This window comes from Myotis brandtii, unplaced genomic scaffold (assembly GCF_000412655.1).
Source record: "Myotis brandtii unplaced genomic scaffold, ASM41265v1 scaffold363, whole genome shotgun sequence".
Taxonomy (NCBI): domain Eukaryota; kingdom Metazoa; phylum Chordata; class Mammalia; order Chiroptera; family Vespertilionidae; genus Myotis; species Myotis brandtii.
The window spans coordinates 1,673,753-1,699,528 of record NW_005363938.1 but is presented as its reverse complement, the minus strand read 5'-3'; the positions used below and the strand labels follow the sequence as shown (position 1 = coordinate 1,699,528).

The window sequence follows — 25,776 nt, the reverse complement described above, 5'->3', positions numbered from 1 at the left end:
GCTCACAGTCAGAATGCCAGCTCAACCATCTCCTAATGCTCAGTCAGAATACCAGCACAACCTCTCCTAATGCTCACAGTCAGAATGCCAGCACAACCTCTCTTAATGCTCACAGTCAGAATGCCAGCTCAACCATCTCCTAATGCTCAGTCAGAATACCAGCACAACCTCTCCTAATGCTCACAGTCAGAATGCCAGCACAACCATCTCTTAATGCTCACAGTCAGAATGCCAGCTCAACCATCTCCTAATGCAGAGTCTGTAAACTACAGCCTGAGGGCCAAATCCAGCTCACTGTCTGTTTTTATACAACCTGTGAGCTAAGAATTGTTTTTACATTTTTAAATGGTTGGGAAAAAATTTAAAGGAAAGTAGTAGATCATGAAAATTATACAAATTCAAATGTCAGTGTCCATAAATAAAGCTTTATTGGAACACAGCCATGCCCATTTGTCTTTGTGTTGCCGAGGGCTGCTTTCACACTACAACAGAGTTGAATAGTTGGGACAGAGACCATATGGCCTCCAAGACAAAAATATTTACTATTAGTTCCTTAAGAAAAGGTTTCCAGACTCCTGTAGTTAAATATCCTTTAGACATCCAGGAAAAGAGATTCTGTAACTTGACTTTTATAAACTAGGGCTTTAAGTTCCAAACTTAATAGACTGGTGATAACTTAGTAAAATGACTGATTTTTCTTGCCAGGTTATGTCGCTTGAATTGCTCATTATTTATATAACCTTGTTTAGAAGAAACCCCTATTTAAGCTTTTAAGGTTATAAATCAAAAATGCCATTTAGACTTCAAGTAATAATCCCAAAGGCAACACCAATGATATATTCAATTATAGTAATGGTTATTTAGCCCTATTTTCCCATAATCACAAAACTTCTCTTTCAAGCATCTTCCATTTTTTGTTGAATCTGAGAAATAATCTAAGCCATAATTGAAATGAACTTTGTAGTAAGAGTAATAATAGGTATTACTTACTAAACTGTTACTATTTGCCAGGTAGAGTTCTGAACATTTTTATGTATATTGACACATTAAATGGTTTTAACCACAGTTTCAGGTAGATACTATTATTATACCCATTATTCACAGTAGATGTGAAAACCAAGGCAGGTGAAATAATTTGCTGAAAGTCACACAGCCAGCAAATACTGGAGCCAGGATTTAAACCCCAGTGATCTGGCCTCCTAAACTGGATGATGCTCTGGAGTAGACCATCTCAGCTTTGTTTAAAAGAAGTAAGAATAACAAGATTTCACAGTAGTTTGAAGTTTAATTAGTAGCACAATGAAACATGTACTTTTTTAAAAACTTAGAATGCCACCTTTTCTGAGACGTGTCTTTTCTAATACTGGAGCCAGGATTTAAACCCCAGTGATCTGGCCTCCTAAACTGGATGATGCTCTGGAGTAGACCATCTCAGCTTTGTTTAAAAGAAGTAAGAATAACAAGATTTCACAGTAGTTTGAAGTTTAATTAGTAGCACAATGAAACATGTACTTTTTTAAAAACTTAGAATGCCACCTTTTCTGAGAAGTGTCTTTTCTCTGACTAACCACATGGTCGTGTTCATGCAACGATACTCCCACCCTTCTCCAGTCTCCCACATCTGACTGGACCGCGTGTAGACATCGGACCCAGTGAACCAACAGGCTTCTTCCCTGAGACTCTGGCCCTGAGATTAAGATTCCAGCCTCAATCTAGCTGCTGTTTTAAAACATAAACCTGGTGGCTGTTAGCCACAGAGAGAGCCACTCTTCTGGGAGAGAAGAATGAAGGCGACATAAATGTGAAAAACATAGACGAGAAATGGAGGTAGAGGAAGGAACCTTCTAGGTGGCTCGGAACAGGCTCTAATCCCTCTGATCCCTTCCTTAATTCCAGTGGAACTCCACCCCTGAGTATGTGAGACACCCCTGTGGCGGTTAATCTTGTGTTTCACAGATTAAACATTGTTTCCTGGGTGTGTCTGTGAGGGTGTTTCCAGATGAGATTAGCATCTGAATGGGTGGATTTTGTAAAGTAGAGCACCCTCCCCAAAGTGGGTGGGCAGCATCCAATCTGTTGAAGGCCTGAATAGAACAAAAAGGCACAAGGAGGAGGAATGTATCTCTTTTTCTTTCTATCTCACTTATTGAACTGGGACATCTCATCTCATTTTCTCCTGCCCTCAGATGGGTATTTATATCATCAGCTCCCCTGGTTCTCAGGCCTTCCTCCAGACTCAGACTGAATTACCCCTGCAGGTCGTGAGAATTCTCAGCCTCCAGAATCGAGTAAGCCAATCCCTCATAATAAATCTCCTTTTATCTATATCTCCTGTCGGGTTTCTCTGGAGAACCCTCACTAATACAGACCCAGAATCCTTAAACACTATCCCCTTTTGGCTAAACCAAATGGGTTTCAGTTACCTACAGCCAAAACAATCCTTGATGGTAGGTAGTCATAAGGGCAAAACAATCTTCCAGTTTTCTTAGTCTCTGAATCATCATCATGGGCCTCTTAAGTAATGGATTTGCCGGATTTATAATTATTCCCTAAACTGTGCACTAAGTAGGCCAGCTCTCAAGAATTATTGATGTGCAGGTGGAGAGACTAGTTGAATATGACTAAAATGGTGCATAAGACAATCTGGGTGTCATCTAATTGGTTTTAGTTTAGTTTTTATTGTTGTTTGTTTACTTCCTTTCCTTTCTATGTAAAGAAAACAAACATATTCCCATTTCCCTCTGATGAAACAACTAGAAATGGCAGTTTATACTTGGGATAGGACTGGGGGAGGTAAACAGTGTCTCAGAAACAATTACCAAAATGGATATAAAATGCAGTTGCGTAATTTTCTCATAAGTCACATTGCTCAAGGTGGAAATGAATGGGAGACCAACCAAATGCTTCTCTGAAGAAACTAAGCAGGTGGGATGAAAAAAGCAAGCAATGGCTTCCCAAGGTTGGTAGTAATTGGGATTTAAATGGGTCTAATGGTCCCATGTGTAGATGGCAGTGTGAAGACCTGAATGGCCAGGTGATTTACTAACTGATGACAAGGTCAGGATCAGGCTTCTGGCCTTGAAGTCCAGCTCCTCAAGCCCGGTGACCTTGGAATAATATCTGTTCTTTTGCCCCAACCTGAGTCCACTTCTTCATGGTTTTTGGGGGGACTGGGCATATAATGGAGAACCTGGCCAATGAAAATATTCCACTACCACCTCTTACCCTCTCTCCTGCCATAGTAATTGGTTCAGGTCTGGACAAATTACCCAAATTGGAGCAATGAGAGGTAGTCCCAAGACTTTTACTGAAACCATTGCAGAAGTGTTCTCTCTCTCTCTCTCTCTCTCTCTCTCCCTTCCTCCCTCCCTCCCTCCCTCCCTCCTGGGATTGTAAGCTGATGGCTAATGTAAGCTTGGCACTGTTGCGATCACCACACAGAAAGCACCTATCCGAGAGTGAAGCCAGCCAATACAGATAAAATTGGGTGCAGAATACAGAAAAGAAAATGGAGAAACTGAGTTCTATTGATCCAGAACTGAACTCATCTGTATTTGAGCCCCTAGATCCAGCCATGCCTGAAGTTAGATCAGTCTATTCAGGGATATAAGCCAGTAACTTCTTTCGTTAGCTTGAGCCAGTTGAATAAGTTTATTGTCTGAACCTGAGAGCCCTGAGTAGTGCAACTGTCGTCCTGTAGCCTGCAGGGCTGCATGTTCCAAATACCTGGCACTTACCAGCAGGCTGAATATGACAATGGCCATTCTTGCAAGCACTGTTTATTGAGTGCCTACTATGTGCCAGGCACTGGGCTCAGGACTGCAGACACAGAGGTGAACAAGGTAGGCCTACTCCCTATCCTCACAGAGCTCAGAGACAGACAAGCAGGTCAGCTATAAAGGGGCCACATGTTTGGCAGGGGGAAACATCAAGACCTTAGCTAGTGTAGGGGGTTTAAAAGGTGTCCCTGAGGAAGTCACCTTCAAGCTGACACTCAAAGAATGAGTCAGCTGTGCAGGAGGAAGAAAGGACACGGGGAGAGTGGGAGAAGAGAAAAAGAGTAGAGGAGGTGGAGGGGAAACCTACAGAGACCTAGCAGCAAGCAGGAGGGAGGACAGCCAAGGATGGCTACAGTGTCATATTTGAGTTAGGAACTGGCAAGAGACAAGGCTACAGGTTCCTCTCTTTTTCTCACCAGGAGATCTGTTAACTACCTTCAAGCTGACACTCAAAGAATGAGTCAGCTGTGCGGGAGGAAGAAAGGACACAGGGAGAGCGGGAGAAGAGGAAAAGACTAGAGGAGGTGGAGGGAAAACCTACAGAGACCTAGCAGCAGCAGGAGGGAGGACAGCCAAGGATGGCTACAGGGTCATATTTGAGTTAGGAACTGGCAAGAGACAAGGCTGCAGGTTCCTCTCTTCTTCTCACCAGGAGATCTGTAACAATACTGCAAAAGCATATCCTGACTCCATCCACCTAATGCCATCTTATTGCCCCTCTCCTGGTCCATCATCTGAACAACTGCTAGAGCTGCCACGGTTCCCCTCTAACCCCCGCAATTCATTCTTCATGCAGCAGGCAGGGAGAGGGGAATAGAGAGCCACTGAAAGGACATGAGCACCATGACAGCAGTGTTTGGGGATAGAGAGAAATTGAAAATAACCCATGTATTATCACTAGACATTGCTTGAAGACTTTGTGGTGTATTCATATATATACTTTGAACAGCTAAAAAACTGATTTCCATGTATCGGTATGCATAAACTCTCAAAGCATGATGTTTAGTGGCAAAAATAAGTGGTAAAAGGATATGCATGGTATCACATTGTTTATGGATATGAACATAATGCAGTATTATTATGTGATAAGGATACATATTAATTTCACGAGAGAGGTCACTTCTGGAAAGGAAGAGGACTAAAGAGGGATCGTCAGCTACATCTTTAAGCTTCTTTTTAAAAAACTGTTTTAAAGTAAAGATGTTAGCATTGGCCAAAGATGGACATGGATACAAGAGTGTCAGGTGCTTTTTTTTTTTTTAAAGTATATTGTATTGATTTCAGAGAGGAAGGCAGAGGGAGGGAGAAATAGAAATATCAATGATGAGAAAATCATTGATTGGCTGCCTCCTGTATGCCTCACACTGGGGATCGAGCCACAACCCAGGCATGGGAATGGAATCATGACCTCCTGGTTCATAGTTCATAGGTCAATACTCAACCACTTAGCCATGCTGGCAAGAGTGTTAGGTTTTTATCTATACTAGTCTTATGCCTGAAATAAAAAAAATTTTAAAAAAAGCACACAGAAGGAACCCCAAGTTTGCTCCGTGAGGCTGGGGCATCCCCACATTTGGAAGACTGAGCTGTAGGATGAAACCGCCTCAATGCTAAGGCAGCTGCGTCACTAGGAGCAGGAACTGGAGTGGGGGGGTGGGGGAGGGGGAGATGGAGAGGGAGTGGTGGGGTGGCTTTCCCAGCATGCAGTAGTCCCCCCTGCAACAGCAGGGGATATGTTCCAAGACCCGTTAGATGCCTGAAAGAGCGGATAGTATTGAGCCCTACATGTACTGTGATTTTTCCTATACATATATAACTATGATAAAGTTTAATTTATAAATTAGGCACAGTGAGAGAGTAATAATAAAATAGGACAATTATAATAATATACAGTGGGGCCTTGACTTACGAGTTTAATTCGTTCGGTGACGGAGCTCATAACTCAAATTACTCCTACGTCAAATCACTGTGACGTTCACTGCGCCAACTAGCGGTGGGGTATCTGAAGCTGGCTCGTAACCCGAATTTTTTTGAGCTTGCAACTCAAAGCAAAAAATCGGCCGAGACGGCTCAAATCTCAAAAAACTCCTTAGTCGGGACACTCGTAAGTCAAGGCCCCACTGTACTGCAATAAAAATTATGTGAATGTGGTCTGTCTCTCTCTCAAAACAACTTATTGGAGGGTACTCACCTTTTCACTTAAAGGGAGCACTTTCCGGCGTCTCTTTGGTGCGCCCGAATTGCCAGCATCACCACTCTTGCACTCTGGGACCGTTATTAAGTAACGTAAAGGTGACCAGAACACAAGCACTGCGACACGCGGCGGACTTGGTAAACAAGATGGCTACTGCGTGACTAATGGCGAGGAAGCAGCGCGTGGAGACGAGATTCTCGTCAGGGGCGAGATAGCGCGAGATTTTGTCATGTGATGTAGAACAGCATGCAATTTAAAACTTTGCCCGGCCATATGGCTCAGCGGCTGAGCGTCGACCTATGAACCAGGAAGGTCACCGTTCCATTCCCAATCAGGGCACATGCCCAGGTTTTGAGCCCGGTTGCGGGCTCAGTCCCCAGTGAGGGGCGGGCAGGAGATGACTGGTAGATGATTCTCTCTCATCATTGGTGTTTCTATCTCTCTCTCCCTTTCCCCTCCTCTCTGCGATCAATAAAAATATATTTAAAAAAAATAAAACTTATGAATTGCTTATTTCTGGAATTTTTCATGTAATATTTTCAGGCCATGGTCGGCTGCGAGTAACTAAAACTTCAGAAGCAAAACCCTCCGATAAGGGGATCCTACTGTATCGTCTCCAGCAGTGGCATCTTTGGGGGGATATCTAAGGTGGGAACGACTATGATCTTCGTTAAAGCTACAGTGGAAATACATGAGAGGAGGCTGTGTGAAAGCCAAGGTCAGGCTGTTCAGTGGTCAATGTTGAGGCAAGAAAAGGTGGTTAAACAGAAGCACCTTTCTATGCCTCCTCCCTCACCTCACACATGCTCCTGCCAGGCTGCCAGGCTCATTCACTCTTCCTGTTGTGACCCGGCTACACTTCTGCGGTAACGGTGGCACAAAGGGTGTCGTCAACGGTATGTCAAATGCCCTGTCACCCAGAATACTATTGGAAGCTGGGACCTCGTGCCTGCCATGGGATTCAGAATGACATTTCCCCTCCCGCCCAGGACTTCTCACCCTCAGCACTACTGACACTTGGGGACAAATGAATTTTTGTGGAGGACGAGGGGGGCTGTCCTGTCTGTTGTAGGAGGTTTAGCAGCGTCCTGGGCTTGCATCTAGTAGATGCCAGTAGCAACCCCTCAAACCCAGTTGTGACAGTGACGAATGTCTCCAGACTTGCCAAATGGTCTCTGGTTGAAAACCACTGCTCCAGGGGTTTAGGCATAGTGCATAGTCACTGAGGTTTTGGTCCAGGCAGCCTGACACCCTTCGGTTTCAGCAATAGGTGTTTACAGGCAAAGTCAGGCTCATTTGGGGATGACACTGCATGGTTTAAGAATCTTGTGCCGCCCGGCATACCAGCCTCCACGTCTGAATTATTTGACATCCGGCAACAGAAGGGCTGAGTGAGTCTAGCGCACATCTCCCCTGACTAATCTTTTAGAATCAATAACCTGAGTCACTGAACCTGACATTTACTTGTACAGCACCCTCCTTAAAAACGTGCTATATTTACTCATTTTCCAATTGCTTCTCCTCTCTCCAAATCCCAGTGAATTAAATGTCTGTGCTCAAACCCCTGGGGCCTTCTCTCATATGCTCTGTCCAGGCTACTTTCTGCTACTTTCTGTTCACTGTTTCCTCCTCTGAGGACACTCTCCTCTCCCTGACTCCTCTCCAAGAAAGCTTTCTGCTTTACAGATCTCAGAGTATCTCTGACCACCCTTCCCGACCCAAGGCCAGGCACTCCAGCCATGTGATCTCCTGGCACCTTGGACTTACCGTTGCCAGGTTGAGCAAATAAAAATACAGGATGGCTCGGCTGGTGTGGCTCAGTGGTTGAGCGTCGACCCATGAACCAGGTGGCTTAGGGTTCGATTCCTGGTCAGGGCACCTGCCCGGGTTGTGGGCTCAATCCCCAGTGTGGGGCATGCAGGAGGCAGCCGACCAATGGTTCTCCTCTCTCCCTTCCTCTCTGTAAAAAATCAATAAAATATATTTAAATATATATATATATATTTATACAGGACGCCTAGTTAACTCTGATTTCAGACAAACAAAAATTTTAGTATATGTCCCAAATACTGCATGATAAATAATTATACTTAAAATAATTATTTGTCGTTTATCCAAAATTTAAATTTAACTGGGCATTTTTATCTGACAACCCTATCTAGACTGCTCCTTCGGAACACTTGCTGCAGGTGGAAATTACATTTTGATTTGCATGATTAGCCCCATGAGGACAATGAATGGGTTTGTTTCTCACCTGTTTTATTCCTGGCTTGTAACAGCGAGCGCTAAGTTTTGGGCGCAAAGGGCATGGAATAAACTCTGGTAAGTGAAGGAACGAGTGTGAGAAAGAAGGAGGGAAGACTGGTGGTATTTATATCATCAGAATTTTGTATCATTGAATCTAATCACTTATTTGACAGATCAATTGTTTTGTTCCACAAAGATTTCTCAAACATCTCCGTGTGTCACACACTGTGGTAGAGACTGGGAACTCAAAGAGAAACAGGTCACGACTTCTGTCCTCAGAAGAGGGGAGGGGCCCAGACAAGAAAGTCAGCCATTATCATACAATGTGATTAGTGCTACATTATAGAGCAGTGGTTCTCAACCTTGACTGCACATTAGAATCACCTGGGAATCTTTTTAAAATCCTGATTTCTGGGCCTCCTCCTCTGAAAGTTCTGTTTCTTTGTTAGTAATGTTGTGGCCCCATCCCATAACAAAGAAACAGAATTTCTGGAGGATAAGCCCCAGAAACCAGGATTTTAAAAAGATTCCCAGGTGATTCTAATGTGCAGCCAAGGTTGAGAACCACTGTTATAGAGGAAGCATGGGGTAATATGTTATGTCCAAAGGAGCCACAGGAGAGATATCTGTTCAACCCATAGGGGTCAGGAAATACTTCCAAGAAAGCAAGGAGCCCGAGCTATTTATTGAAGAATGGGTAGGAGTTAGCTGGTCACAGAAGGGGGAACCAGTGTTCCAGAAAGAGGGAACAACCTGAACCAAAACCTGGAGGCATGACAAACTCTGAGCCCTAACGCAAGGAGGTGAGGACAGCTGGATCAAAGGTCCTATCAGGCATGTGAAGGGAGAGAAAGGTAGACAGACAGGCTGCTGTGTGATCACCTAAGGAATTCAGCTTCATCCTAAAGGCAATGGTGAACTCCTCATGGATTTAAGCAGGGGTCATATTTTCAAGGTGGAAAATGGCTCTGTAAATTATTTGGAAGACCCAGGAGACAAGCTACAACTGGGGGTAAGAGTCAGAAAGGTGAAGAGGATCGTTGAGGTCAAATAGTTAATTTAGGGATGAATAAGGACGGGAACCAAGGTATTCTGATTCCTGCTCTGCTACTCCTTTTTCCACTGCATCATGTTGCCTTAAAGTAATGACATTTTCTTTCTGCCTCAAGTTAAGAAGTTTTAATTTGGTCTCAAAACGAAACCCATAAAATGAATTCACACATATGTGTCTCTCACATTCCAAACCTAGCTGAATGCCTTTAATTCAGTAATTCCACTTTTAAGAATTTATCCAGCCCTGACCGTTTTGGCTCAGCGGATAGAGCGTTGGCCTGCGGACTGAAGGGTCCCAGGTTCGATTCCGGTCAGGGGCATGTACCTTGGTTGCGGGCACATCCCCAGTGGGGGGGCGTGCAGGAGGCAGCTGATTGATGTTTCTCTTTCATCGATGTTTCTGACTATCCCTCTCCCTTTCTCTCTGTAAAAAATCAATAAAATATTTTTTTTAAAAGAATCTATCCAGAGGAAATAATGGGACAGATGTGCAAAAGTAAGAAAGATATTTATTGTAGCATTATTTATAAGAGCAAATATGTTAAATGGCCTAAATGTCCATCAATAGGGAATTGGTTGGGTATACCCAGACATTAGGAAATTATGCAACCATCAAAAAGGATGAGATAGCTCTATATTATTGACATAGAAAGATGGCATGGTACATTATCTATAATAATAAAAGGATAATATGCTAAGTAGACCAGACGTCATTCCAGACGTCCTTCCAGACGAAGCCAGGGCCGGAGTGAAGCCTGGGTCCTGAGTGCCAAAGGGAAGCCGGTGCTGGCAGCCGGGGGAAGGAAGGCCTACTCTTGCATGAATTTCATGCATCAGCCCTCTAGTTTGAGTGAAAAAAACTAAGCTATGTTTAGTGCACATAATATAATCCCCTTTATTAAAAAAAATACATGTTAATATAGCCTATATAATAAAAGGCTAATATGCAAATTATCCCCTCGGGAGTTCAACCAGGAGACCGGGAGTTCGGTTGCTAGCTGTGACGTGTGCTGACCACCAGGGGGCGGCACGGCCATGGCAGGTGACCAGCGGCATTGGCGGGGTGCTGAGGGAGCGAGGGAAGGAGGAGGCAGAGAACTTGATCGGCCCTGATTGCCAGCCAGGCCTACAGACCCTACTCAAGCACAAATTTTGTGCACCAGGCCTCTAGTTTCCAACGAAAGACTGGAAAGATATATGCCCAATCTGATGGCAGTTTGAGGTTGGGGAATGGCTTTTACTTTCTACTTTTTACACTTCTATATTGTTTGAGTTGTTATAAAGAGTATGACTTTATAAAGACTTCTTTAAAAGCTTACTGACTGTATCTATGCAATAAATGCCACTAAATTACTTCAGTCTCGTAAGTCTCAGCCACCTGAAGAGAAAGGAAAATGTCAACTTGATTAGCCAGAATTGCTGCAAAGAACAGACAGATGTTCACTACAGCCCTTGCAGAGAACACAGTGGCAAAGTCAGGCCAGAGGAGTCCTGGTTTCATTATATTGGTTAAATGCCTTACTGATTAATACCGTGTCAAATGTATATTCCTTAAAACAAAGCTGTTTTCTGTCTTAACATCTAATTAACATGAGCCCTGCTTTGTTGATTTGGTTATCATGCATCCAATATATCAGCTCATTCTTAATATTTTTCTCTTCTGGGGCAGCAGTCACTCTCAGCATCACAGTACCTGGCCACAGATAAAGAGAGGGTGACCAGTTGGTACTGTTCACCATTGGGTAGCAAATGCCTTCTCAACCCTTGCAATCTCCATACAACAGTTAATGGTAGGGTAACCCGTTGATGGTTTCCTGGGATATGAGACTTTTCAATGCTAAACTCAGGACAGTCCCAGACAAACCAGGATGGTTGAACACTCCCTGTTGCATATTTTTTCAAATTACATTTTTCTACTCTTCCCCTATTCACCGTCGCAAGAGATTATTAATGCTACAGAGCCCATTTGAGTGATTTCTCACAACGTACTCATTATAACTAAATTCCACCAACCAAACTGTTTCTCTGTTCAAAGGAGGCCTTTCAAGTGGAATTTCCTGAGCATCAATGTCCATTTCCCCTGCTTGGTCTTTCAGGAAGTTCATGGAATAATAGAGCAGCAGTCTTGATCTTGTAGCTTAACACAAAGTCATATTGGATTGGGGTGGTATCCAAACACAGGTGATTTTAAGATGGGCCCAGGGAGAGAAACTGACTCAAGGGAGACAGGTAGGCCTGGAAACTTGACTGTTCTTGGTTGTTTCCAAAGGCTGGCTTGAGAAGGGCTTGTTAACACCTACAGGCTTCACCACTTTGCACCAAAGCAGTTGATATTTAATCATAGGCTATGGCTAGGCTTATAATGATTACAAGTGAGAAAATAGAATGGAAAAAAAAATCGGTTAGGTTTTAGCAGAATGTCATAAGTTTTGATACTGTGGTCTGATTTGGGTATAGCTTGACTTTCAACTATGTTTAAACATATTATACTACATGCCTCTAACATTTCAACACAAAGGAATGGGAATTAATATTTAAAGCTCTGTTTTTTGAGAATTTAAAAAAACTGCTGAGGTCACAAAAGACCCTCTTCTGGGAGACTGAAAGTTTTTTGATCCTAGATGCAAGGTTTCATGTATTTTATTACCTCCACTGTTAGAACAGCAGAATCTTAGTAAATGTCTTAGACTGACAGTTCAATTAGGCTTTAGGAATTAGAAAATTTTGTATTTATTCTTTTTCTAAAAAGAGAATTTTATATTTATTCTTTTTTACAAAATCCATGGGAGCCTCCAACAGAGGCTCTTTTTAAAAAAATGTTTTTATTGATTTTAAGGAGAAAGAGAAACATTGATGAACTGCCTCCTGCTGGCCCCCTACTGGGGATCGAGCCTGAAACTCAAGCATGTGCCCTTACCAGGAATTGAACCCGGGACCATTTGGTACATGGGACAACGCTCAACCAACTGAGCCACACTGGCCAGGGCTATTTCTTCTTTTCTAATTGTCTTAGAAATAGGAGGACGTGATAGTTCTCTTGAAAATACAAAATATGCTTGAGTTTAATAGGCAATAGAACTTGGCATGTGGGAGAAAAAATATTTTACTTTTTTCCTCTCATTTTTGGATGTGGCTAACTTTTCTATTTGTTCATTTCCAGCCTTGAAAGTGAGTGGCACCTCATATTTGACCACCTGCGGGAGGGGTGCGGGAGACAGAAAGTTCACTGTGGTACCTCTGGCATCTTGACTAAGTTTTACCCCATACCCACAAAGCATGAATGAGCCTACTATCTACAGAAAAGCCTTTCTGGATTGAATATCATAGAGCCAAAAAAGAAATAAAGAAAGAGAAAGCTATTAGTTAAAACAGCATTCTAGAAGGAGTTCTAAAATCAGAAAAGACTGTAATAGTCAAACTTTCTCTCCAAGAACTTATGCGCTGACCAGGTCTGCTGGCTGAGGTGTTTGCCTCTTCTCATCTCCCTCCTTTTATAAAGGTTTTTATTTGGGGATAAATTTAGATTTACAGAAAACTGGCAAAATAATACAGAGAGTTCCCACGTATAGTCACCCAATTTCCCCCAACGTTAACATCTTACAGAATGGTAGTATGCGTGTCAAAATTAAGAATTTAACATTGGTACATTACTGTCCACCAAACCACAGACTTGGTTTGAATTTACCAGTTTTCTGGTAAATAGAACACATTGCTGTTAGCATCTCCCTTTGTTAAGGAGTCAGAGCCTATGCTATCTTAATCAGAATAAACAGCCTCGGTTCCCTTTTCTCATTAGCAAGCGTTAAAAATAAGACAACAGGCCCAAGATGGAGTCACTTATGCTAGGCTCCACGTCACCAAACCCAGACTTAACTTAATCACAATTTCCACTTTCCCAGAAATGGAACCTTCAACCAGTCAATCAGGAATCACCTTATCAGCTGAGCTGGGTCATCTGCCTCACAAACGCCTGCCATCCTCTATAGGAAAGTAACCTTGCAATCACTCACCCACTTTTTTGCCTAGTGCAACTTCATTCCTGCTCCTTTCTGCCTGTAAATCTCTTCCTTGGGCATCTCTTCGGAGCTCCTTTCTGGCTACTAGACTGGGTGACGCCCGATTCATGAATTGTTCAATAAATCCAGTAAGAGCTTTAAAATGTATTCAGTTGAATTTTGTTTTTTAACAAGTATATTCTCTCATTGATCATGTTTATTTACTTTTTCATTCATTCTACAGATATTACTTGAGCACTTGTCAAGTGCTGGGCAAATAAAACAGGCAAGACTGATCGGATACCTCCTGTACCCACCCTGCAATCTAGGTGTGTGTTTTGACTGGGAATGGAACCCACAACCCTTCACTGCACAGGATGATGCTTCAACCAATTGAGCTACCGGGCCAGGGCCAGCTCCTAGTCTTTGTAAGGCCTGGCTATTTAGTGTTTTCTTGATTCTGGCAGAATTTTCATATGCTTCCAATAAACTTCATTTTTTTCTCCTTAAGCTCCTGTGCTATGCAAACATATTAAATGTGACCCATTAAAGATGTACACAGGGAAAAAAAAAAGATGTACACAGAGTGGCCTGGTGTATACAATCACACATAGGTCTAAGTGAAATAAAAGTTGCACAAAATAATCCTCACCAAGTACCTTAGCTGCATCTTTACAGCTTCTCTTCTTTTTTGTTTTTTAAATTCTGGCTGCAACCCCTTAAACTGATTCGAAGTCTCCTCGGTGGGTTGCCCAACACTTGGAATGCCTCTGAGTTATTCAGAATCAACCTCTGTTGCTTGCAAATAACCCTATCTCCCATGTGTGAAAACCCCCAAAATGAGCACCTACAAACACTACAAACTTTTCTCTTGGATGGTGCCTTCTCCTTAGCTACAGGAGAAGCTCTGTGAGCAAAAGGCCAATGAATGATGGTTAGGAGGAGCCAAGCAGAAGAGCCAGAACTTTCTCCTCCTATAGCAATCCAAAACTCAGCTGCGATCTGACCACCTTTTACATGCCAGTCATTTGCCCAGGCCAGGGACCCACTCCCTGCCAGTTTTTACATAGTCCATGAGCTAAGAATAGCCTCTACGTTTCTAAATGGTTGAAGAAAAGCAAAAGAAGATTTCATGACACGGGAAAATGATAAGAAATTTAAATTTATAATGAACACAGCCATGCCATTTGTTCAGATATTCATCTATAGGCAGCTTTGCATGTGAAGGAGACCAATCTAACTGCATCAGGGGTGCATTTTAGAGAGAGGAGGGAAATAAGGTTTGGTTGGGAGGGAGAGAAGGCGTGGATTATGGAAGATGGAGAACACCAGGCTGATATATTATACTCCAATTAAAACGTTAAAAACAGCCCTAGCCGGTTTTGCTCAGTGGATAGAGCGTCGGCCTGCGGACTCAAGGGTCCCAGGTTCGATTCTGGTCAAGGGCATGTACCTTTGTTGTGGGCACATCCCCAGTTGGGGGGTGTGCAGGAGGCAGCTGATCGATGTTTCTCTCTCATCGATGTTTCTAACTCTCTATCCCTCTCCCTTCCTCTCTGTAAAAAATCAATAAAAAAAAATATATATATAAAAAAACACGTTAAAAACAAACAACCAACAAAATAGAACAGAGGAGTTTGTAATTGGCGACGGAAGCAAGGGAAGCTTTTGTGAAAGGGACACATGGGCTGAAGGGAGAGTGAAAAAGGCACTACTGGTCCACAGCAGAGTGGACAGAACTGAGGGCAGGAGGCAGGTTCATGCACCTCTGGAGATTCCCAGTACCCCTCAGCTGATTAAAGGCTCCCACAGTCAGGAAACCTACGTCACTAAATTTCACCCAGCAACTTCCAAACTTAAGACAGTCCTCCCCTTTACTTAGAAAACCTATTAACAGCTGCCGTGCCTCACAACATGGTTTAGGAAAAGCTGCCTTCAAGAAAAGGCTCACAGTCACACGAGAAATCATTTTATTGGACAATGAGCATCCAGATGGCTGATTTTATACATGCGGCAGAAAGGCAAATAGATACATGGATTTCTATCTTTAAATCCTGCCTCTGATGTGCTCCTTTGTGGAAACACCAGACCTTTCTTTGTACACCAAGCAGCTAGGAAGTAATCAAACACAGAGCGGTTAGACTCACAGTCAACTTCAAGCTGCTTTGCTTTATTTTTAGATAATAGAAATGGCAGCTGAGTAAATACTGTAAAATCGAGATACCTGATTCCCATCCCACAGAGGCCAAAGTAATTTCTCGTTCAAGACCATTTTTAGAAGCTTGTTAGCTGCTTGCCCAGTATCCTTACCTCCCCAGGAAGTGAAGCAACTTTCTTCAGTTGCTTAAAAATCAAATACCTCAATGCAATTGGCAAATGTATGTTAAATTCCTAGTGTATGCCACCCCCAGTGTTAACAGCCAGCCTCCTCTTCAAAAGGAAGACCCGCCGAAGCCGGTTTGGCTTGGTGGATAGAGCGTCGGCCTGCGGACTGGGGGGTCTCGGGTTCTGTCAAGGGCATGTACCTGGGTTGCGGGCACATCCCCAGTGGGGGATGTGCAGGAGGCAGCTGATCAATGTTTCTCTCTCATCGATGTTTCTAGCTCTCTGTCTCTCTCCCTTCCTCTCTGTAAAAAAATCAATAAAATATATTAAAAAAAAAAAAAAGGAAGACCCATTTACCAGGCAGGATTGGTAGCTGTCAGCCACAGGATAATATAGTCATGCCCTATACTTTAAAATATATATTTATGTTATAAATATAAGTTGAATATAAATATTACAAAAGTATAATATATAAATATGTGAGATATATATATATGATCATTTTAGTTTGCAGAGCAGCTAAATGGGTAACGAGCAAGTACTGGATTTACCCACTGTCAGCTTTAATCAAGCTGAACATCTGGATGATGCTTTTATTTTTATTGATTTCATTTTTTTAAATTGATTTCAGAGAGGAAGGGAGAGGAAGAGAGAGATAGAAACATCAGTGATGACAGAATCATTGATCAGCTGCCTCCTGCACACCCACACTGGGGATGGAGCCCGCAACCTGGGCATGTGCCCTGACCGGTAATCGAACTGTGACCCCCTGGTTCATAGGTCGACACTCAACCACTGAACCATGCCGGCCAGGCTGGATGATGCTTTTAAAAATCAATAAAGTGTCCAGCATTTGGCATCAAGAGATGAACTTCTGGATAATTAACGGGCTGAATTTTCCAGTCTTCTCGGACCTCCATGTTTCCAAGCTCAGCCTTTCAATGGTCTAGGTTTCATTTGAAGTCATTGTCTTCTCTAAAGGATAATTTTCTTAACTGTAATTCTTAAAAACTTAGTAGCTTTCTTTGTGTTTGAAAACTGTGCTTGATTAAGAACCTGAATTCTCATTGCTTCCCCTTCAGGAGGGCATACAGGTAATGTAGGGAGGGAATGTATGGCTCTAGAGATCACCTCTCCAGGTTATCCCATGCTGGTCTTTCATTGTCTTTGCCGTGTTTCACAACTCTGTAAGTAGTAGGTAACTGATAACAACACAAAAATAATTCTCATATGCATGCAATCCTCTCCTGTCTGGTAGAGATCCAATTGACTTCCCCCTCCTTCATGGAAAATTTCGTTTTACTTTCCTTTGCTCTTTCTTTCAATATCCCTGATCTATAAGTCAGTCTATTTAGGTTCTTTTGAATCAGTTATAACATCTACCTGGTTCCTGCATTGATTTAGTAGAATAAAATCTTGAACACCCATTCATTGTTATATCTTTGTGAGTCACGATTTTACCTTTTTTTTCTGAAAAGCATCTTTTAATAGCAACATAGGAAGATACATTAATTCTTTTCCCATATTCCCTCACATATGCCTTTGTCTCCTGTCCCATGCCCCATTAGAATTATGGGTAAATTTCTACAGCAACTGACACGTTGTCAGGAGTAGTAGGCTGTTTCTTTGAAAAACGCATTAGCTGATGGATAATTATTTTTTCTAAATACAGTGTATTGTGTTTCCTTTCTTCAGAAAAGGAGCTAAATTACTGGAGCAGCTGGTCCACCAAATATAGGTGATGCATCTCTCCACCCATGACACATTTTTGAATAATGGTGCTAATAATAATAGCAATCGTATCTTTTGTATTCAGAAGCGGATGACTGATCGAGGGCAACAGGACCCGTGGGTTGAATTGTTTTCCCAAGAGCAATGACAGACTTGCAATTGAGGATTTAATCATTTATTTTGCTGAGAGATTTCAGGTGTTGGCCATCGTGGTCTGGTAGAGAAAGTCCTCTATTAGCAAGGGAGCTCTTATTTACTCAATAGCTTTTGAAAATACAGGATAAATGGCTTCAATTTCTATTGCTACTGCCTACCTTGAGCACTTGGGAAAATTCATTTCCCTTTGACAACGGGTTCCTAATCCATTCAGAAGGGAGGAGGGGGAAATGGGCTCATTGTGTTAAAAGCTATTCAAGGGATTCTAACATGCAAACAGAGTTGGAAACTGCACAAGATTAGACTTTCCCCAGCAATCATTTTTATCCTATGCCCTATAGATGCAATTGGACATAAACATAGAGAGATGTATACATAAACATCTATACTAAAAAAATTCATCTAAGAACATTAAAAAACGAACTAACAAACCTAGGCATTCTCCTCACCCCACCTAAAAGAGTGCTCATTTCAGTTTGCAAAAATTGAGATGCCATCTGTCATCCTGGTCCCTTTCATTATTGCCTGGGCACACTTTGGGGTGGTAATAAAGAAGAAATGATCAGCCCTTGGATATAGGTAATGTTTCAGAGAAAACTTAGAGTCAAGGTTCTCTAGGCCAAAATAAATCCCTTTTATTTGGTAGAGTTAAGGGCTACTGTTGGAAGGGTATTTCTATTCATCCACCTGAAGCATTTTCTTTGTTGTAAATGAAAGTGACAATTTCTTTCTCACTTCAATTTGCAGTAAGTAGAAATCTTCCCAGGCAGGAATGCCCTGAAGAAAATCAAATCCATTTTGCATGGGGCGATTTCTTTATGCTTCAGGAAACTCATAATCATGTTTCTCTTGGCTTAACCCTGAGCACATCCAACACAGTGCTGTGTGTGTGTGTGTGTGTGTGTGTGTGTGCACAGAAAACAGAGATCTAGATAAAAAGAGGGCAGAAACTTAGGGGCCAAGATAAAGAGACAAAATAGGAAAATTCTTTGGACTTGTCTGCATCCTAAAACTAGAGTATCTGTATCAAAATAAGATTTGATCTGATCAGTGGTTCTCAATTGAGGACAATTTTGCCCCTCTACGGGACATTCAGCAATGTCTGGAACTGGGCAGGAGCAGGGGGTGGTGGTGGTGCTATTGGCATCTAGTTGGTAAGTGCTGCTAAACATCCTATAATGCAAAGGACAGACCCCCACAACACAGAATTACCCAGCCCAAAATGTCAATGCCAATAGTGCCAAGTTGAGACAGACTCCAAATGTCCTTCCACGCCTAAAACATTGAGACACTAAAACAAAACTTCCAGTCCCAAATAAGAAGTCTATTGCTATGGATTGAATTGTGTCCCCCGAAATCCATATGTTGAAGTCCTAATCCTTAATGTGACTCTACTTCAGTGGTTCTCAACCTTGGCTGCACATTAGAATCACCTGGGAATCTTTTTAAAATCCTGATTTCTGGGCCTCATCCTCCAGAAATTCTGTTTCTTTGTTACTAATGTAGCCCCACCCCACAACAAAGAAACAGAATTTCTGGAGGATGAGGCCCAGAAATCAGGATTTTAAAAAGATTCCCAGATGATTCTAATGTGCAGCCAAGGTTGAGAACCACTGACAATAGAGACAAAGATAAAAAGACATGGGCTTTAGTGTTATTTTGGAGCTGCTAGATCAAACTGCTTCTGAAGTTAGTTTAAAAAGTTTGAGGACCCCTGAAACAGAATTTCCAGAGGATGAGGCCCAGAAATCAGGATTTTAAAAAGATTCCCATGTGATTCTAATGTGCAGCCAAGGTTGAGAACCACTGCTCTACTTGGAGATAGGACCTATAAGGAGGCAATTAAGGTTAACTGAGGTCAACAGGACAGGATTAGAGTCCTTATAAGAAGAAACATCAGAGAGCCCTCTCCCTCTCCCTCTCCCTCTCCCTCTCAACCTGCAGGAGGCAACTGATCAATGTTTCTCACAGCCATCTCTCTTTCTCTCTCTCTCTCCCTCTCCCTCTCCCTCTCCCTCTCCCTCTTTCCCTCTCTTCCATGATGTTCTCACACAAGAGGTCATGTGAGCACACCGTGAGAAGGCAGCCTCCTACAAGCCAAGAGAAAAGGCTTAGAATAAAACCTCCCTCACCAGCACCTTGATCTTGCACTGCCAGCCTCCAAAACTGTGAGAAATAAACTCCTGTTGTTTGAGTCACCCAGGCTATGGTATTCTGATATGGCTGGCCAAGCAGACTAACACAGCTATTTATAGCCATTGGCATTGCTAACATCTCCTTATGTGTTTACTGTACTGTGCTAAGCATTACATATACCTTATCACACTTACTCCTCAATATGCCCTACAGAAGAGTAAATGAAGGCCCAGAGAGATCACATAACTAGCCTAAAATCAACCAGTTAGTGGGAGAGGTGAGCTTTGAACCCAAGCAGTCCGACCCCTAGTTAAGAATTCATATATTCAGCCCTAACCGGTTTGGCTCAGTGGATAGAGCGTCGGCCTCTGGACTGAAGGGTCCCAGGTTCGATTCTGGTCAAGGGCATGTACCTTGGTTGCGGGCACATCCCCAGTGGGGAATGTGTAGGAGGCAGCTGATCGAGGTTTCTTTCTCATCGATGTTTCTAACTCTCTATCCCTCTCCCTTCCTCTCTGTAAAAAATCAATAAAATATATTTTTTTAAAAAGAATTCATGTATTCAATTACCACAAAATACCACCTTCGGAAACTGTCTATCTACCTGAAATTATAAACTTCCAAGGGAAGACAGAATAAAGAAAAGAATTAGAGCTGAGTGACATTGCCAGAGATTGTGAAAGTCAAAACTCTCTGTATTGTCCTCAAAAAGTCAAACATAAAATTACCACATGGCCTAGAAATTCCACTCCTAGGTATAAACCCAAAAGAATTAAAAATGGGCACTCAAACAAATATGTGTTCGCCAATGTTTATAGCAGCACTATTTGTAATAGCCAAAGGGTAGAAACAACTCAAATGTCCATTAACTGATAAATGAATAAACCAAAATGTGGTATATTCATCAATGGAATATTATTCGGCCATTAAAAGGAATGAAGTACTGCTCTAGCCAGTTTGGCTCCGTGGATAGGTGAAGGGTCCTGGGTTCAATTCTGTTCAGGTGCACATGCCTGGGTTATGGGCTTGAACCCCAGTAGGGGGCGTGCAGGAGGCAGTCGATCAATGATTGATCTCTCATCGATGTTTCTATCTCTTTCTCCCGCTCCCTTCCTCTCTGAAATTAATAAAAATCTATTTTTTAAAAAAGGGATGAAGTACTGATACATGCTACAACATTGGTGAACCACAAAAACATTAGGCTAAGTGAAAGCAGCCAGACACAAAAGGTCACATATTATATCATTTCATTTATATGAAACATCTAGAACGGGTAAATCCATAGAGACAAAAGCAGTAGCTTCCAGGGTCTGGGGAAGGGGTGCATGGGGAGGGACTACTTAATGGGTACGTGGTTTCCTTTTGGGATGAAGAAATATTTGGGAATTAGGTAGAGGTGATGGTTGCACACTGTGAAGGTACTAAATGCCACTGAATTGCACACTTTAAAATGGTTAAGGGTTAATTTTATGGTCATGAATTTGACCTAAAAAAAAATCTCAGTAGAGAAGAAAAACATATAAAGCTAACCTCCTCCTGGCTTTGGATAAGCATCTATAATAATAAAAGCATAATATGCAAATTGACCGAACGGCAGAACAGCGGAACGACCATCTGGATGACCTTCCAGACGAAGCTGGGGCTGCGAGGGCTGAGGCCTACTCTTGCACGAATTTTGTGCATGGGGCCTCAAGTATGAGAAATAAAGTGCTGCTGTAAGGCGGAACTGATCCCTAGGAAAGTGGACCTCTCAGCTTCTGGAACCCAGCCAGGCCACTGGGCCCCTGCCGGCTGCTATTCTGGATGTCAGATGTCATTTACACTGGTTGTAATCACCAACATGTGCTCTGGGGACACCCTCCCTATGTCTGTTTGGACAAGATGAAGATGGATGGATCCTGGAGGGGTGGGTAAGCAGGTCTCTGGCGTTAACACAGCACAGCAAACAGGGGGTGGGTAGAGTGGTCTCACCTGGCCTGCCGGGTGTGGAAGAACCAAATGGAACCAAGATGGAAACAATTTAAGGAACCAAGATGGTTCCTTATCAAAATGATAGCCACTTTTAAGAGCCACCTACTAAAAGCATTTCACCCCTGGCATAGGGACTGGGCAAATCTCCAGCTTTCAGCTCTCTTAATTCCTTCCTGGACTGAGGAGGGTGCTATAGACTAAACGTTTATGTTCCTTGTCCCCAAGTTGGTACATTAAAATCTAATCGCCAATGTGATGGTACTAGGAGGTGGGGCCTTTGGGAGGTGATTAGGTCAGGTGGGTGGAGCCCTCATAAATGGGATTAGTGCCCTTATTAAAGATCCCAGAGGGCTCCCTCACCCCTTCTTGTAGTTTGAGAGCACTGCAAGACGGTCCATGAACCAGGAAGCCTTCACCAGACACTGAATCTGCTGGCACCTTAATCCTGGATTTCCAGCCCCAGAACTGTGAGAAAGAAATTCCTGTGGTTTATAAGCCATCCAGTCTTAGGTCAAACAGCCTAAGACAAAGGGTATAAACACAGGAAGAAAAACATTGAGTTAAGGAAAAACTGGCTTGTCCCTTCCTTTGCTCATTGTTGCCTGCTTTCCAAATGTATCTCTGAGACCAGGATTATTGAGAGGGAATTGTTTCATTCTTCAGCCCTGGGGACCACCAGGAGAGAGCTGGCAGGTAGAAACTACAATGAGAGAAGGTCTAGATGAGAATGGGTAGCACTGTGACCACCCAGATCTTTAAAATAGGGCCCATGAACTATTTCAGATACTTTTCCCTCTTAAAGATGTGGGATACCATGCTGGCCAGGTGGCTCAGTGGGTTGGAGCGGCGTCCCGTACACCAAAAAGGTTGCGGGTTTCATTCCCCATCAGGGCACATACCTAGGTTGTGGGTCAATCCCTGGTCAGGGTGCATACAGGAGGCAACTGATCAATGTTCTCTCTCACATCGATGTTTCCCTTCCTTTCTCTCTCTCTAAAATCAATAAACATATCCTCGGGCGAGGATTTAAAAAAATTAAAGATATGGAATACCATTGAAATTTAATATAGTTGGAAGCTTACAAATAACCACAGAGGGAAGGAAATGGACTTTTTAACCAGACTGTCCTAGATTCAAATCCCTTTTCTATTGATTAATGGGACGAGATTTTTATCTCTCTGCCCCGGGATTTACACACACACACACACACACACACACAGATGCATCTATTGTATATGTACTGGACACAGACAGACAGACAGACAGAAAATTTTTTTTTACAAAAATGAGATCCTGTTACATACATTTTCCTGGATCTCATTTTCCCCCTCAGTAATACCTCGAAAACAACTGTTATTATTCTAATTTATTCCTTTTTAATGGCTCCATAACATTTCACAATGGATTAACAATAATTTATTCAACCATTCTTCTACTGATAGGTCTTCACTTTGTGTCCAGTTTTTTCTTTTTCTTTTATTTTTGCACGTTTCCTTGTATGCTGGTGTTTTTATTTCTGTTGGATATAGTCCCAGGAGTCAGACTGCTGGGTCAAAGCATATGAGTACTTTAAATTTTAATAGGTGTTATCTAATTGCTTTCCCAAAAGGCTGGAACACTCAACAGTTCCACCAGCAGCGTCTAAGATGACTCTGTTCTCTGCATAAAATTAAAAGGCCTTTTAATGGACCAGTACATTTAATGTGGCCATGCTGTTGTTTTGTTTCTGTTGTCCCAGAAAGGTGTGCCTGACTGTGAATGGTGTGCCCCACCTTTGCTGACATCTAGGAATCAAAGAGATATGGTACAGGGAAAGCACTAGCCCAGCCTACACAGCATTCCCAGAGCACCGCCAGTTTGCAATAATGGCATCTGTTCCCCTTGCTCTGTATCTGACCTGAAATTCTCCAGCCCTTCCCACAAAGCAAGAATGCTAATACTAAGCATCAGGAACAAACCATCCAAACCAGGAGATGGGCGGGCGATTGAGACCAAGACTCCAACTAACCACATTTAGTTTTCAATTAGATGATTTCAAAGGTTTACAAAACACGATTAAGTCATTTGCACCTCCGTCTTTGCGTATTAACGGCAGCCCCATTCCGCAACGATTGATTGAATGAGAGGCTTCTAAGAGCTGGGCAGTGTGGTAGTCACCGCGCATCCAGCATTTAGCAGTGAATATGACTCAGGGTTTCTGCGGTCATGGCTCTCGCAGGAAGACAGGATCAAATCATTGCCCTGGGGTTAGCCCATAACGCTTGGTTTGACCCTATTAGGACTCATCTTCTCAAGGGCCTGCAAAAACATGCCTGTAACAAAACAAACAAATTAATCTCTGGACAACATGTAGCTAAGAGGGCATTAGGGTCAGCAAACTGACTGCATTCTGTTTCTGAAGGGCTGGGAGGAATGGCATCCCCTCTCCTTTGGTTTTACATCATTGAAAATAGGGACTGTTCCCAGTAGACCTTTCCTCCCAGCTTGATTGTGGTGTAATTGACAAACAAAATTGTAAGATATTTAAAGTGCACCCAGTGGTGATTTGACATACGTATTGTGAAAGGTTTACCCCCTTCTGGTTAATTAACACATTCATCACCTCATATATTTACCTTTTTGTGTGTGAGAGAACATTTAAGTTCTGCCCTCTTAGCAAATTTCAATTACACAATGCAGCACTATCAACTATATAGTCCCCACATTTTATATGAGAGCCTCAGACCTTATTCATCTCGTAACTGATAGTTTATACCTTTATTTTTAACCAACCTCTCCCTATTTCTCTCATCCTCCAGACCCTGGCAACCACTTTTCTACTCTCTGTTTCTATGAATTTGACTTTTTTTGGGGGAGGATTGCACATAAAAGTGATAACCACGCAGTGTGTGTCTTTCTCTTTCTGACTTATCTAACTTAGCGTAATGCCCTAGAGGTCCATCTATGTTGTTGCAAATAACAAATGGCATATCTTCCTCGTGGCTGATAATATTCCATTGTAGATACAACCCACATCTTTATCCACTCACCTCTTGGTGGACACTTATCTGTATCCTGGCTATTGTGAATAATGCTGCAATGAGCACAGGCGTGCAGCTATCTCTTCATTCCCTTTGCATGTGTACCCAGAAGTGGGGTTGCTGGATCCTATGGTAATTCTATTTTTACCAGGAGACCTTAAATCATCTGAAAGCATGGACTAGATGCATCTACTCAAAGTGCTACTGTACTCTCAAGAGCTAAGCACAGTACCTGGCGCATCAGTAAATATGTGTTGAATGGATGAGTGAATGGATAGAGGGATGGATGAGTAGATGAATGAATGATTTACCCCTTTGTGAATTTAAAAGGAACACAATAATTAGTGTCATGCATGGTGGTCATTTTCTAATTGGGATTTTAGGGAATCCAGACATACCTGCTACCATCCTGTAATGCAGTTGTTGTTTGTGTGTTACTTATATAAACACACCCCTGCCAGCCCTAGTCTGGTGCATCCTGGACTGTTGTGTCCTTGCTCAGTCCTTACCAGCTCTACCCCTACCCTGGGGTGAGCCCTTAACCTGTTTTCCCACTCCCAAAGGAGCATGACAACTCCTGCTCTTTGCCCTTTCTTGTAAAGAGTAAATTAGAAAACATAGGAGTATAAAGTGGAGAGTGCTATACAAGCACGAAGTCATTACTATTACTTCTCTCGAATCCATAATCCCTGCACCTCTTTTTTATTGATTTATTTTAGAGAGAGAGAGGAAGGGAGAGAGAAAGAGAGAGAGACATAGATTTGTCATTCCACTCATTTATGCATTGTTAGTTAGCTCTTGTATGTGCCCTGACCAGGGATCGAACTCGAAACCTAGGCGAATTGGGGGACAACGCTCTAACCAACTGAGCTACTAGTATTTGGCCAAGGCCTTTATGTACCTCTTTAAACCCTATTGGGCAGTACTGATGTTGTTGTATTTAAATTCCTAAGACCCCAGGCTAACAACACTGTTGTTTCTCACCCAGCACATTGCCTGCACTTAGAAGACCCTCTGGCTTTCCTATCTGTAATAAAACATGTTTTATCCCTTCCAGATATCTGATTAGCTCTTTCTTCCCAAACCACTGCCACTGATTTAGAACCCAGCCCATGTGAACTCATGATCAGATGATTTCAAAACCCACCTGGTTGGTCTTACCGTCCCTC

At 42.6% G+C, this 25,776-nt stretch overlaps 1 protein-coding gene and 1 long non-coding RNA gene across 2 annotated transcripts in view; one reads left to right on the top strand and one right to left on the bottom strand.

Moving 5' to 3' along the window:
• The window catches only part of LOC102247166 (chromosome unknown open reading frame, human C16orf45), a 97,826-nt gene that overhangs the window by 60,451 nt on the left and 11,599 nt on the right, over positions 1-25,776 (bottom strand). The gene's annotated exons all lie outside the window — the stretch shown is intronic.
• Positions 9,164-13,778, top strand: LOC106727094. Its single transcript, XR_001363254.1, has 2 exons — positions 9,164-9,232; positions 13,513-13,778. It is a non-coding gene; the product is annotated as an uncharacterized LOC106727094 (long non-coding RNA).